Source organism: Anas acuta, chromosome 15 (assembly GCF_963932015.1).
Source record: "Anas acuta chromosome 15, bAnaAcu1.1, whole genome shotgun sequence".
NCBI lineage: Eukaryota > Metazoa > Chordata > Aves > Anseriformes > Anatidae > Anas > Anas acuta.
Genome location: NC_088993.1, coordinates 13,406,824 through 13,422,478, shown reverse-complemented (window position 1 = coordinate 13,422,478; position 15,655 = coordinate 13,406,824). Strand labels below are relative to the sequence as shown.

At 41.7% G+C, this 15,655-nt stretch overlaps 1 protein-coding gene across 3 annotated transcripts in view; it reads left to right on the top strand.

Moving 5' to 3' along the window:
• MAD1L1 (mitotic arrest deficient 1 like 1) overlaps positions 1-15,655 on the top strand; it is a 346,583-nt gene that overhangs the window by 107,741 nt on the left and 223,187 nt on the right. The window lies entirely within an intron of this gene.

The following is a 15,655-nucleotide window of genomic DNA, read 5'->3' as shown; positions in this document are numbered from 1 at the left end:
GTGCTCGTGGTTTACACAAGAGTGTCTGGAGCAGGGGATAAAGCATGCGAAGTTTTGTGATGAGACAGTGGGATTCAGAGGTTTTGGCTGCTGCCGGAGATGTTTCCTGTTGAGGTTGAGGAAATATCAGGTTCTGTGTTTGCTTTTGTTGGTCTCCAACAGCCTGGTGTCTGTGTGAGATGAGGTGCCCCAGGGAAGGAGAGGTCTGGGTTTAATACTAGGTTTTTTCTTTTTTTTTCCCCAGTATAATCCAAATTTGTTATGATTGTTTTGAGTAAGTTCGTCTGCGGTGCAAGCAGGCTGTCCTGGCTTTTGAAATGCTCTGAACCAGAAGGTTGCCTGTTAGCCTTGCTGAGATTGTCTGTGGCTTAGGGTTGGTCCAAACCCACTTCTGTCTGGGTTAATTGCTATCTGCTAATGGCCCTTGCAGACTATAAAAGGCAGACAGAGGCCTGCGTTTGTAGAATATATAATTCATTCAGCTGAAAATCCTGCTCTGCTTTGAAAACTACCCTTGGACTCGATCCGGATGTTGTACAGATTACAGGCCTGGTGCCCCACAGGGACTCAGGCCACGTGATGAGCAAGGACCAGGAGCAGTTTCTGTGCTTAGAGGTCCTGCCATCTGTTCTGCTCAACTGCAGCGTCTGGATTTGCCACAGGAGGTGACAAAAAGTTGCTAAGCCAAGAGTTACTAAGTATGGAAAGGATGCTGCTGAGATAGTCCCCGCTTCTGCCTTTGGTTGCTTCCTGTGCCATGTTTTAGTCCAAATTCACCCAACAACCGGCTGGAGCTGGGGCAGCTGGCTCCCAAGTGTAGCAGCTTGGAGATAATTTGCTCCACTGCTCTTTGCCTGTAATGGGTGCTCTACAAGAAAACTGCAAATATTTATTCTAACAACTCTTTTTCTCTCTTTTTTTTTTTTTTTTTTAAATGTCTGGCACTGTTCTCCTTCTCCTTCCATGATTACATTGCCATCTGCATTGTAAGGACCTTTAAACTGTGATCTCCCCTTCCATACAGAACAGCTTTCTAGGATTAGTTGACCTGATTTCAAGTCTCCCTAGACCTGAGTTTGAGAGTGATTTCCCCCCCTCCTTTTTTTTTTCTCTGCTCTGTAACTTGCCTGCTTCTGGGTTTTATTTAGCTCATAACTGAGTGATCTGGCTGTAGAGGAACTTCATTTTCATGGAAGTTGCTATAGAAAATACAAATGAACAGATATCAATTGTCAGCCTGACCATAGGCTTGACCAAGTCTGCTCTGCAGCTATGGAAACAGCCGTGCTGATGCTTTCACCCTAGCTGTCTCCTGAACCAGTCATAATATTTAATGAAATGATTTCATCTCTGTTCCTGTGCTGCTTTTCTCTAGTGTGGTGATCAGAATTCCACAATACTCTAACGGCAATTTTAGCAGAGTTTTGTACAATCACAGACTAACTTCGTGCTGATTTATACTTGACGCTCCATTATATTCATTACAAGATCCTATTTGCATGCTTGACATTTAAAAATATTGTGTTTGGAATGTGTTATTTATTTTGAGACCTTTATTAAGCAACCCCAGTCTAAGAAGGGTTTAATTGTTACTGATAGCTAAGAGTATAATTACCTCACTAAAATATCATGACTATATTAAGCAAATGGAAATTGTCTTCCAGAATAAAGTGAGCACGAACCATTTTGCTTTGAAACAGCCTGTTCTGTGAGACCTGCTAATATCACTTGCTAATAGAATTGCAGAATCTTGCTACAAAGAATAAATAAGGAGAGCTGAAAACAATGTCTTTGGAGAAGAGCTTGTCTGGAACAGTTTCGAAGAAGTATGCTAAGACCGTTTAGAAGGAGGAAGTGTCTGTAAAACAGAAAATGCTACCATTTTCAAGTGACATTTGTAGATTACTGAAAGAGGAGAAATTCATGTTTTCTGACATGGCTCCCAGACAAGTGCATACTTTGCTTTTGCGTGTTTTTCTTCATTTAATATTAGCTTTGTTACTTTGCCTGATTTGGTCATATGTTTACCACTCACTTCTCTTGAGTCAAATGAAGTAAACAGCAGCCTTGTTGAGCTCTCAGATGCTAATCCTGCTCCAGAATGGCTTTTTAAAGCCTACAGTGTTCTCTTAGTTTCTGACCCGTCTTTCTGCCCTTGGGTCCTCATCTGTTGAAGGGGTCTGAGATGACCACACTTGTTCACTGTAGGGCTGCAGATGTGGGGGCATGGTCTGCCCCTTCCCTTGCTGTTTTCCACTGCATCCTCTCTAGTGATGCTTTCTGCTCTTCATCTGATATTGGCCTAATTCTTCACAGTAGCAGATAGATTTTCCCTTTCACTGACTTTGGATATTCCACCTCTTCGTGTCCGTGTACAGGTACGTGTAGGAATTTGTACCACAGAGGCATAGTAGTTGTGTGCTTTGTTAGAGTAGAGATTAGTCACCTAAGGGCTTTCAACTTGGAAGCAGCGAACGCTACCTTCAAATGACCAGCCTGGAGGAAGGAGATGAATTGACTTGTGGGCCTTGCTTCCCATCCTCTCTTAGAGGCATGAAAGAGCTCGTAAAAATTCTTAGCTTTTTTTTTTTTTTTGAATCTGTGCTCTGTCATTCTCTTTCTTGCCTTATGATGTATCTGATAAACCTTGTAATTATAGAATGCAGAGTTCATTGCTATCTTTCTGTCAGATGCTTTTTGGGGGTGGAGACACAAGGACAGCCTCTGTTCTTAATGTATGTAATGTCTGATGGTTTCTATTTAAATAAGGTGTTTAGAGCTTTTTCAAACTTACAACAATTCAGAACATGCAGTGAAATTAAAAGTTAGGTATTAGTTTGATGGATTTCTGAAGGGCTATGAAAATACTTCTCCCCCAGAGTAGTGCCTGGATTTTGCTTCATCCTGTTGGCGCTAGATATTAGTGCTCAATGCTAAGAGGTTAGACTATGAAAATTAGAAATATACCCATAAAAGAATTTATTTGACCTTCAGTTCTCATATTTCTCTGAGAGAAAGGGCTGTATGACTTCTAAAGGTAAAATATTCAATAAAAAGAAATTAGGTTAATCCAGTGTTATGGCTGACAATTTAAACTCACCGAGGTCAGGTAATTCAAAGTTATAGTTCCCTTGATGCGTGTGCTGTAACATTTATTCCTTAGCTCCTCAACCCTGAATTATGAAGGATGCGGGGACAGATATGGCAGAGAAGCGAGTATGAAGATGGATGGGTGGAATGAGGGAGTTATTGTTGAGAGAAGTTAGGCAGAGCACGTTTTACCTCTGTGCCTGGCAAGCAAGGCAAGGGCTGACAACAAGAGGTGGCTGAGGGAGGTGGCTGGGCAACGGCTTGCACAGCATCCAAGGGCAGGGGTAGGGACGTGGGATTTCTGAGCATCAGGCTCTAAATGATTAGCTGGAATAAGCTGCACAAAAAGGGCTTTTTGCATGTCTTTGTTCCCAAAATACTAATGGTTGGAAGGCATTAAGATCTGTGCCTCTTACAGTGGTGGTACTGCCACGAGAACTGCAGCTTTGAATCCCTGACTTCTCTCTATTTTAATTCTCAGCCATAAAACTGGATTAACTGGGTTTGCTTCAAGTTGAATCGCTGTGGCTTTTTTTAAGGGATAGGAGAGAGAGATAATTAAGTAATTGCACAGTAGCTTATTCCAACATGTGATGTGAGCCTCTGGTAAGAACAGCTGCACTACTCAGACACCAGTCACTCAGAGCATCCTTGCAAATGAAGACCTAAAATCTCTATAAAACCCAAGGACTGTCTGGAGAATTAAGGAGTTTTGGATTGCTTCTAGCAGAGTGTCATGCAGTGCTAACTATTTTGTTCGATGCGTGTTCACATCATCTCAGGTCAAGCATTGCTTAAATTGATGAATATATTAGAAGTCAAATGAGTTTTTTTTCAAAAGATTGTGGAAATGGTCTTTGACCCGTGATTTGTTGCACTACGGAGAAATGAACTGTTCCCAATTTTATGAGCACATTTGCTCGAGTAGTATTTCAGATAGAGACAACATTCTTTATTAGCAACTATAGCAAATTTGAAGAATTGGTCTAGTTTCAGTTAATGAATTCTGATGTCATGAGAATATTATATTACAAGTTCTCAGTATGTGGGAGACTTGCCTTTTTTTTCTTCTCAGTGCTGTGTAGGACATCTAGAGCAGGAGCTGTGAAGAACCATTAACCATAAATGTACCTGTTCGGGTGCAAGCAGTTTGGCACAGTGGGGTAACTGGGGCTTGCTTTTCTCTCTGTTTAAATCCAGAGCCTCAGGATTTCCCTGAAAATATCACTACCTACCTAAATACATATATTTTCTTAAAGCTGAGAAATTGGAATGAGATTAATGGATAAATGAAGAATGAGCATGAGACAGGAAAAGATGAGCTTTCTACATCTAATTGATATTTAACTTTCTTCCTGCCAGGAGGAGGAGGAGAACTATTTTTGTTGAGTCGTATGATTTATAGAGTTATATGTGGGAAGATGCTATGATCCCATGGGGAATCCTGGCAGCTTTTAAGTGTAGGGAAGCAGAGCCAGAACAATGTTTGAATATGTCTGTATGTTGTCGTGTCTACATCTCTGCACTTTCCTTGGCTAGTGAAGAAGAAGGATTGTCAAAAAAATGCAAGCAAATGCGTCCCTTTGCTTGCCACTGTGCTGGGAAATGACTTCCTCTGGTGTCACATCACTTCAGGTACCTGCTCCAGCCTGAATACTAAGGGAACAGGGGAATGTGCCCTATGTGGTCTTCTGGTCGATACCATTTTGGGTGCCACAAGACTGTGTGTAATGAATCGAGACAAAATGGTTGAAGCAAAAGTCATTGAAGGGAGGAGGGGGGGCATTTTAAAACTGGTCACTTCTCTGCAAATGTTTGAGAACCTTTGTGCTGAGCTCACGCTTAGACCTTCAAACACCTGGAAGGCTGGGTTTGATATTGATGGCAAGTATTTTTCATGGGAAAATTCATGTTCTGCCTATCTGTTGTGATAGTCGAAGCTGGAACTGCAAGGCCTGTTATTTTGCTGCAGCTGAATTCTCTATTTTTCTTTCCCCCTTCGCTCCACCCAAGGTGCGAGTGCAGCTTCCTCCGTTCAGTTTTCTCCACTATGGCGATGGCACTCTGAGCTGCTGGGAAGACGAGTTCTGTGCATTAAAAGCACATGATTAAATTAAAGATACCCATGAATGTGAAGTAACACTTCATTCAGTATGTGCTCTGTGCTGTGCGCTTCTACAGGGTGCGTGCAAAATGAGTTAGCAATCCATTAATGTGCAGTTCTCAAAACAGTCGTGTCTGAATTAGCATATGTCCTAATTTAGCTCCTCCCCAGTTGGATATATGCTTTTACTGTTTTTTTTTTTTCACACTGATGTAAGCTGCAGAAATTTTCTGTTTTGCACGCAGAACAGTTGTTCTTCTTTGTAAACAGTATTTTCAGTTTTAGAGATAAGGAAACACTTTCTGGCTTTAAAAAATTAATTTTCCGTTGATAACGTACTACCTTTGGAGACCAACTTTCAGGGTTGACATTTCTATTATATTAATTACCAAAAAAAAGAGAAAATCTGTACTTGTTTTGTTATAGGGAAATGCCGTTTGCAAAGGTATTGGAAAGCTGACCTTGTCAGAAGTATTATTGCATTATCCCTCCATGAGGGCCACCACAACCGAATGGCAAGAAAAAATGCAGAAAGAAAAAAGCAATTTCAGGAAATATAATGAAATCAAAATAAAATGCCTTTTATCCTCCTCTAAAGTGGAGATGTTTATTAAGATAGCATTTGTAGGAGAGCGGTGCTGGGGGAAAAAAATGCTTGTGAACCGCTGTGGGTTGTTTTTTAAAAATAAAACGTGCCGTGTAAGAGAATTTTTGACCTTTTGCATGAAGTGAATGCGATTGTGTGGCACTATTCACTCCAGTGACATCTCCCCACGTCCCTGTTGCAGCCCCAGTACCCTTGCCCATCATTCCCCGTTCCCATCCCGTGCACCGGGCCACGCGTGCCCCAAGGGCCCAAGCCTCCCACGTGCCATGGTGTCAGGCACTTTTAGGGCTCTTCTCCCACCTCCCATTCATTCTGACAGTCCTTTAAGGAAATGCCCACGTTAAGCTCTGCTCCTACCGAAATACCAATGTCTCTATGCCAGGAGACAGCGAGCGCCTGCTTCCCCTCAGCTCCCTGCTTCCTCCTGTGATGCAACTGTCACAGGTAGCCCAGGGAATTGCTTGTCACAGAGCGCGTTCATTCCACATTAAAGGCTTTAAAGGAAACCTTTTCTACCAAAGAAATGATTAAAAAAAATCTATTTAACCCACCCCCTCCTTTTGTGCTAGCCAAGATGTTCCTTATGTAACAGCTCCGCACATGAATTTGTCATGTGTGCTGGTAACCTGAGGCTGTGTTTGTAGCCCTCCCATTCCCAGATTGGCTTCTTACTTGCAAAAAAGAAGAGGAAAAAAAAACCTGCTGAAGCCACTGAAAATGTCCTGGATAGGATGCCGAACAGCTGTAAATAACAGCCAGGTTTGTACTTTAACTCTCTAGAGACATATGCAAGCTGAAGGACTTGAAATGTACATTCTAAATCTGATGCTTCCCCTTAGATAACACGAGTAAACCAGAAATACAGGCACAAGTAATCAAATGTGTACGTCTTCCCTGCATCGCTTTCCTCCTTACCCTGGGCATGAATCAGTGAGTTTGGAGGCTCTCAAGGTCCTTCTGCAGCTGTTGGTGCACCCTCTGCTGCTGAGTCTTGGTCTCTTTTGGAGTTTGCTCCTTAACCTTGGGGATGATTTGATCCCTCTGAAGGACCAGCTAAAGTTGACTCCACTGCATTATACAGGTTAGTTGTAAGGTCAGACTGCTCCATGAAGGAACCGGGTCTCTAAACTGCAGCCAAGACATTGCAGTCCATGTTCCCAATCAAATTAGCAACAACAGAGGATGCAGGACTTATTGCTGACCCCAGCCTGGTAGGGTTTGTTCACTTTTGTAGGATTTGCTATATGTTGGACGTTCCTCTTCTGCTGTGGTTCTGCACGTGGCGGGTGGATGTGCTCCATGCAAATGAACTGATATCCAAAGATCTGCCTCAAAATTTTTGATTTATAATTAACTTTTAATATGGTTAAAGGAATGCTAATCAAATTAACTGTAAATTAGAGAGTTCACGTCTTTCATACAAATATAACTTAAGAAAAATGGTATCTTCTCATTTTGCCATGCTGTTGAGATTTAGAAGGTGAGGTCGCTGCCCTCCTTGGGGAGGGCTTTTGGAGTTGCAGGGTTTATTCATCCAGACCAGCAAGTTTTTTCCTTGCAAATTTCTGTTTGCAGAGAAGTAGCGATAAGAAACTGGGGGGAGGGAGGAATCTTATGGTGCCTGTCCTTTCTCTTTTTTGTCTTGGAGCTCAGTCAGGAGTTAAATGTGGTAATAATATCCAAGTATCAACCCTTGGTAGACTTATGAGAGCTGTTAACAACTAATGAAGGTTAAATGCTCTCTATTTTGGGAATCTGAATGACACTGTCACTCATGATATTTTAGCAGTATGCACTGTGCGGTGTTGTACTTTTCCTTCTTTCATTGCTGGGAGATAGAGAAGCACTCAGATACCTCCGTTACATAAGGGGAACTGCGACACTGGATGAAACGGCTGGAAGGCTGAGCCCAAGTCAAACAGGAGTCCTGTGGAAGAGCTGTTAAGTCTTAATTTATTGCATCTCTTACTCAGAATATTTGATCCCTTTTTTTCACAGAGTCCTACAACACAGGCTGCAGTTTTGTGTCTCCTGTGTGAAAATGCCCTTCCTTCAGACAGCAAGTCCTTTGTGTGTATGTCCCTGGCGCTGCCTGCCCCCCTGTATTAACATCAGCATTTCACTGATTTTCTACATCTGCTAAGTCTTGTCATATCCTGGAAGCATCTAGTATGATTTTGGTGAACCTGTGTTAGTACAGGGATCTGCTTTGCTCCTGGAGCAATGTTGCTGGAGTGGGTTTGTTTGTGAGGCTGTGGTTTGCTGTCCAGGCACAGGATGGAGTCCCTTCCTTCTCCTGCAGGTCACCGCTGGCCAGCGTGTCCCTGGGGGTGTCACATCCCCGGAGGGCATCCACCTCACCTCACCTACCTGGCAGATCATTGCTTGAAAGCTGCTTGCATGCACGCTGCGTGAGATGTAGTATTTTTCCTTCCACTCTGCATTAAATTGCATTTGTGTGTTTGTGTTCAGGCTGCTTATTTGCGTTTGCTCTTCCCTCATTATTAATTTTTTTAGCTGCTCCAGAATGCCTCACCCTTGTCTCTCGATTCTGCTAACATTAATATTTTATGTTGTCAGCACACATCTTGCTACTTGCCCCTGTTTTTCACACTAATAAGTACACTGAATGAAACTTCTGGCTCTAATCCCCATTGCAGCCTGCCACTAATTGCTTTCCGAGGTAGGGAAGAATAGTCTGCTCCTCCACGAGCCAGCTTTTACCCTGACAGGTATTTGACTCTCACGTAATGATTAAAACCGAGGGATGCTCAGTCATTTATATAGACTTTCAAAGCCCTGTATTCCCTAGTTAGCTCTCTTTTGAGTTCTCTCAAAGAATCGTTAACCAGTTAGGCTTAAATTACTTTAACAAAAGCTTATGCTTATCTATCTCTATTTTATCCTGTTACACTTAACTAAAAAAGGTGCTTTGTAATTCTGAACCTTCTCAACTAATTTTCGTAGTGCTCAGGTGAAACTTCCTCGCCAGTGACTCTAATTTCCCAGAGCAACCTTATCTCCTTTTTCAAAACAGATAGGAGGATGTCTGCTGTCTAATACCTTCAAAACAATAGCCATTTCTAATGATAAATCATTTTATTCCTTTTGTCTGTTAACACCTTTCTTATTTGGGTGAGTTTCTAGCTTTGAGATTATGATGATGTCTCGTCCTTAGTGCAGTGCAAGTTCTTGAAGCATTGGATTGCTTCTATCACAGGTCTCTGAAATACGGCGGAGGAGAGGTGTAACTTTTCAGAGCCTGCATCTTTGCAGGGTCAGAGTCAGGCTGCAGCTGCATTTGCTCCTGGGCTCCTGACTTTTGATAGACTGAAGAATTGGTCTGCATACCCAGCTGCCCATCTCCGTTTGTTTTGTTGTTGTATGTTTCCATTGTGAAATTTGTCTGCCTCTGAAATATAAATGATTATTGCTGCAGCAGCTTTTATTTACTTGAAATTCTCCATTACGTTTTACATTTACATGACCTTTCTTCACTTTATGCAAGCATCAAGACTTTTCATGTTTTGATGTTTGTCTTCATTTTCATCTTTATGAAACGGGTGATGATAAAAAAACAAACCAAACCAAAAAAAAAAAAAACATACTGTGGAGATTGGTAGGTTTATTTTCTTTCTAATTTTGACTTGAGATGCTCTTGCAAGTTCCTGTATTGCAACTGATAGTTTCTGAACCCATCATAGGTTCATTTTCTACTCCCTGTGTGACTTCTGAAATACCTCATGAGCTGTAGCAATGCTGTTGCAGAGAGTAAACAAATCGCTCTGTTCCTAGCTAAAGAAAAATAAATTGATCACAGTCACTGTCACTCCTGCCCATCTTGTAAGATGAATCGGTCCGCTGAAAGGTGGGCCAGCGGGCTGTATGCAGAGCTAGATTAGTGTTGTTTTGTGTCATCATATCTCTTACACATTATCAGGGGTATTACATAGTGTATTTTTTCCCCACTATTTTTTGTTTTTAAAGTAAACTTTCCTGTTGATGGTGGCATACTGAAAATGAAATGATTGGGTAGCAGATAAACTGAGGCCATGCCTTAGACGTTATCACTGCCAGGTATTCTTACCAGATGGCCAAAGTGCAGTCTTTTTAACTCATCCTGCCTATGGTTATAGTGTTTTTATGAAGTTATTCTAGTTTCATCTTCTATTTGTCTTCATAGCTGTTAAGAGCACTTTTTTATGGTGTTTCTTTCTGCTAAGAAAATCATATCAGATTTGAACATAGCTCCTCAAAGCTGCATGAGCTAATGCACGGTTTAAAGTGGATTAGCAATCAGTATGAATAAGGACTGTTCTGTGTAAGGTGAATCTTCGAAGGAACACCTGCATCTTTAGTAATTTATGTGTCAGTAGAGATTTGCTTCTTCAGCTAGAACCTGTTATGGTAAAGGTCATTTTATTGAAATTCATGCTTACATATTCATAAAAGCAGGCATTGTTCTGAGCATTATCAGTCTCCAAGTATTTGTAGTTGCCATGCTGGATGTTTTCCGTATCTTCTAGCTCTGAAATCTGGTTTGATGAATAAAGTGAAATGTCTGCTCTTGATATTACAACATTACAATAAAATCAGAGGGGGTAGTGTGGTGGCTTACGGTCTCTATATCTAGTGTGGTTCAGCTGACAGGAGAACGTGAATTGATAGGAATGGGAGAACTAGCTGAAGGGCTTGGGGAAGCAGATCTGGAGATGGTTATAGACTGATGTTGGAAAAACAAATTTCTTTGCTTAACGATATGCTTATGATCTGACACGCCAAATTTTCTAGGTCACCTTTTCCTTATTCCTTGGGATTTATTCTTTGAATCCTCTGAGAACAGCAGACTTTGCGAGATACGGTTTTGTAATTGGCTTTTGTATTGTTTTAAATTGTTTGTTAAAACAGCTCTGTAAATATTGTAGAAACCTAGGCTGAGAAGGATGAGGGTAACCCTGGCTGTGGAAGGTAGAAATTTTTCTAACTGTCTCAATGGAACTTCGGTCTCTGTCTTGGGCATAGTGGACATTATAAAAGCTGGTGATCTGCCTTAAAGAAGCATCCTGTCTATTTTCTCCTCTTTTTCAGCTTTATTTACTTGCCTTTTGCATCATTTCACCAGGGAGATTTTCATTATTCTTATCTTTGCATTGTTTCCTATCTTCCTCACATTTGTTGTGAAATCTTAGCAAAGAAGGTGGCTGCTAATGTTGTTCTTCCTGCCATTCCCTGTGCTCTTCATGTTGTGCTGGCGTTGTGCTATAGCCAGGGCTTCCCTTGGTTTACTGTTGGACTTCAGTGCCCTGAATTCTGCTGCTCCTTCCTTCAGCTCTGAAGAAGCCCAGGTGACTAAGAGCTTACTCTGCCTGGTGTGTACCCTTAAGCTGCTCCCAGTCACCCTGCAGGGAACTTTTTTTCCAGTGCTTTGGGGAATTTTACAGGTCAGCTGTGCCGTAAGGGGCCTCAAAGCGGTCTCTCCAAGACACAGCTGGAACCAGTGACCTTTCCCTGAGACTTGTACCAACGCCCGTCAACCAGCAGGACGCCACTTCCACAGCTGAATCGGACCTGCTAGGTAATGTTATTTGACAGTCTGCTGCTGCCAAAAACCGTGGCACTGCATCTCCTTCCATTTATCGTTAGATTTTTCACCTACCCAAATTTGCTTGAAATTTTCTATAGTAGAGCATTATGAATAAAACTTGTCACTTAGGTTTGGAAAATGTAAGTCATTGAGGAGTGACTTCAGCTTATTCCTTTATAGTCCGCCACCCTTTTGGCTGCTCAAGATTTGAAGGGCTGCATACTTCTATGTATCTGTTTCATCAGGTTTTCTAACAATGAAATTGCTTTGCTCTTCAACCTTGATAATTTTGCCTTTACTGTAGGCTGAGGAAATGTGGCAGAGGGCAAAGGTGTATGGAATTGGAAACTGGAGAAGGCTGCCCTATATGTACGCATGTGTGTGTGAGAGGTCTGGCACGCATACCCTGGGAGTGGGGGACTGGCTGTCAGACTGGTGTGAAGCACGCTATCATCTTGCTTACGGCATCTTTTTGTTTCCCATCCAGAGTCGGACTAATGACAGCTCTGATAATGCCAGATGGCAGTCACCAGTCATCATTTAATAGCAGAAAAATGTCTAAATATTGTCTCCAAAATTGGTTTGCTCATTCTTTCTCCTTGTTCTAGCCTGGCAGTGATCCGCAGGCAGCACTTAGGGACCTCCTAAGAAGATCCCGTGTAGAAAACTGTCAGAACAGATTGCTGTATGGATTTTCAGAGGATTAAAGTTAATTAAAGAGCTCTTCCTTGCTTTCATTTCCTCCTATCTGCCAGCTATTTACATGCTAATGTAGGGTCTGCCAGGGAGAATAGGAAAAGTGTCAGCATTGGGCATGTTATCACACATGGAAACAGTAGAAAATAATGAGATGAGCAATATATATGTGTGTGTGTGTGTAGCTTGACAACTCAAAGCCACTAGCACTGCTTTTTGAATATTTTCAGTAGTGTGTGATCTTACTGAATATAATTCACTCTATTACATCTTGCACTGCATAATTTAATACTTCATTCACAATACTAACTTTACATAAGCAATTTTATAAATAGAGAGATTTAAGCTTTTTTTTTTTTTAATGTCTTGTTCTAAAGAAGAAGCTTCTTTTCTGCAGAAGGAATGAGTAATTTTACTAGGAGTACAAACCCGGGCGCATAGATTTTGGAGGGAACTGGTGTCTACTGTTGCCTTCTCTTGGAAATTTTATGCAGAGTAGGTGCTTGGTGTGTAAGCAAAACTGAGAGTGGATGTAATAGTTTTCTGCTCCAGTTGCATTATTATTTGCCCATTCCATTTTCACATTATTTCAGAGGATTATTCTTTCAGGTAGTTTTTCAATACCTTCCATTTTAACACTTTATTAAAACTACTACATAACAGATGAAATAAAATTGATCCCAGGTTGCTTTTCAAGAGGGAGTTTAATGCTTTAGGAAAATGAGAAGCCTTGCCATCTGCGTTTAAAAAAAAGGAAAAAAGAAAAACATCCATATTGTTGAGCATAGGTAAAGAAATCTTCCAGCTGCTGAAGGCAGTTGAAGTATTTTGGGGGTGCTGAGGGTAATTAAGCTTCCAGGGACCAAGGGCAGTCAAAGACAGATTTGTTTCCAGCAGCTTTTTTCTTGAACTCTGCAAGTAAAATGTGAAGTGACTAGCTTAGCAAAACATAACATGCTCTTAGAAGGGACTGCCATGAAGGCCAGAATCCCTTCGTTTCATGTGACCTTTGTGAAACATCTGTTGGGCATTAGTCTTTTTCTTCACTTCAGTCTTCTGTGGTTTTCCTAGTGGAAAACATGATGCTCTTGCTGTAAGATGTCAAGTGGCTGTTGCTTGGCCTTGAAAATCAATGTGACATTTTGTGAAAGAGTTAAAGAGGAGGGAGAGGGAAATACCTTTAGGAGACTTTTTTGGGGGCAGGAGGGGGGAAAGTTCATCCCTGCTGAAAAGTCGCAAGTTGATCCTCTGTGCGCTTACAAATTCTAACACAGCTTTCTAAACAGGTGCTGTGAAATGGATGTTAGGCGAGAGATGCCCTGGGATTTTGGTGTTTGCGTTGTTCTTGTACTTGATATTCCAAATCCTCTCCAGAGCAAGCCCAGTGGGGCTGAGCAGGATGAAATGCTACCGTGTAATAGGCCTCGGGCTGAATTTCTCCCTGATGTGTTTCTGCTAACGTCATCTGAGCTGCACCAGGGAGAACATTTTCCCTGGTGTCTAGATGTTGCTCAAGGCTTGTTACCCAAGCCTGGGGTTGTCTGAATAATTCAGAGAGCAACATGTTGTACTAGATTCCTCATAGTGGAGGAAACCAATATTGTTTCAGCATCTCTGCTGACTAAATCGTATTGCTAAGTGCGGTTGGGGAATGTGATATAGTTGCCAGCAGGAAAGGCAGTGAGTGCTCAGAATTTATTGAAGGCGGGACAGATGTGTGTGGTTGGCAAAAGGAAAGAAGCAACAAGTGGAGCAGGTAACTTGTACAGTCCCTGCCTGAGCTGCCTGGCCCTGGAGGGGCCAACACCAGCTCTGCTTTTGGGAGCTCTGACATCTGGAAGTGAGAACCTGTGCTTAGGAAAAAAAAAAAAAAAAAGGAAAAAAAGGTATTTTAATTTGTAAAGTTCATTTCTTTTGCACAAACTGAAAGACTTGTGATTTTTGTGTGCATAATATTGGTTTGGGGCAAATATGAAAGCTTTTAAGAAAATCAGAGAACTACTTTCAAGCTTTTTTAGCCGAGGTATAAATACATATTTATGTGCATATAGATATTATATGTACTTCTTGCTTTCATCTATGTTGTATTTCACGAGGGAGGTTTTTATTATGTATATCATATGAATTCTTCAATTTTCTCTTGCCTTGTGATCAAAGGAAGACTTTTGCTGTGTTGTTTGGTTGTAGAAAGACACAGACCTTTTTTGCTGTCTAACAAGTAGTCTGCTTATTCAGTCAAAACAGTTGGTCTATTTTCAGGCTGTATGGGAGCCACATCATGCAGTGCACTGTCTTACTAAATCTGTTTCCAGCTACTGTTAGGAAGGGAGCAGAAATAGCCCCCTGAGGGTAGGTCTAGTCACTGAGGTAAAAGACCCTGCCTTTCGCCAAATTTGTGAGGTGTTACGCAGAGCAAAAGTGCTCTCTGAGCCACGATTAGGAGCTTCTCTGCTGTAGTAGTTTGGGGTAAATGAGGTTTGAAAAAAAAAAAAAAACAGACAAACCACAAAACAAAACAGAAAACACCCAGCCTGTCCCTGTCCCAGCTCCATGCCATCCCCTCAGGCCTTCAGAGCTCAGCGCCTGCCCTGCGCTCCCCTCGTGAGGGAGCTGCAGGCCGCCATGAGGCCTCCCCTCGGCCTGCTCTGCTCTGGGCCGAACAAACCAAGGGACCTCAGCCACTCCTCGTACACCTTCCCCTCCAGACCCTTCCACGTCTTTGTAGCCCTCCTTTGGGCACTCTCTGATAGTTTTATGTCCTCTTATTGTGGTATCCAAAACTGCACATGGTACTTGAGGTAAGGCTGCACCAGCGCGGAGTAGAGGCCATGTGTGTTTGAGAAGACGTCTGTTTTCAGTAGTCCAGGCAGAACATTTTTCCACAGACAGTATGATTTACTAGTGTAAAATTAGAGATTTTTTTTTTTTTCAAGGTGTTACATGCATATTTTGCTACTTTTTGCAATAGGCCCTTTCTGGGACTTGTAAATGTATGGATCTCTGAGGTATTTAGTTGCAGTGCAACAGTTGTTTGCCCCTGGGAGGAGAACATAAATCCTTCTGGAAAACTGAAATTCTCCAGTGCTGGTATTTGCTTGATTTGTGGGTCCTTCATTCTGCATCCTTTCCTTCCACTTTCTGGTGGTTGTTGATATACATGGATTTTGGGAGCAGAAGGTAGTGTTATGGTTACAGATGAGCAGAAGAGTTTCAAATAACGAGATTTTATTTCCTGTCAGAACACTGGCTTTTTTTTTTTTAAATTAAAATATTATGCTAGTTTGATTTCTGGAACTTAAGTAGAGCAAACCAGGAGGCACGACAGGACTCCTAATACTGAAATTAGATTTTTGTTTTTAATTTTTGTCTGTCCCTGATGTTAGGCAGCAAAGGAGCAACCTAGAGCAGTAAACAACATGAATATTTCAGAAGAATCATTTTTTCTGTGTGCCAACCTCTGCTGAAGACCTATGTACACGAAAGAAGGATGGTTTTCTGAAGTCAAAGGATTCATCTCCTGGTGACACATGCTAAGAAAGGTGTAAAGCACCAGGTAAATCTTGAGAGATGTCGC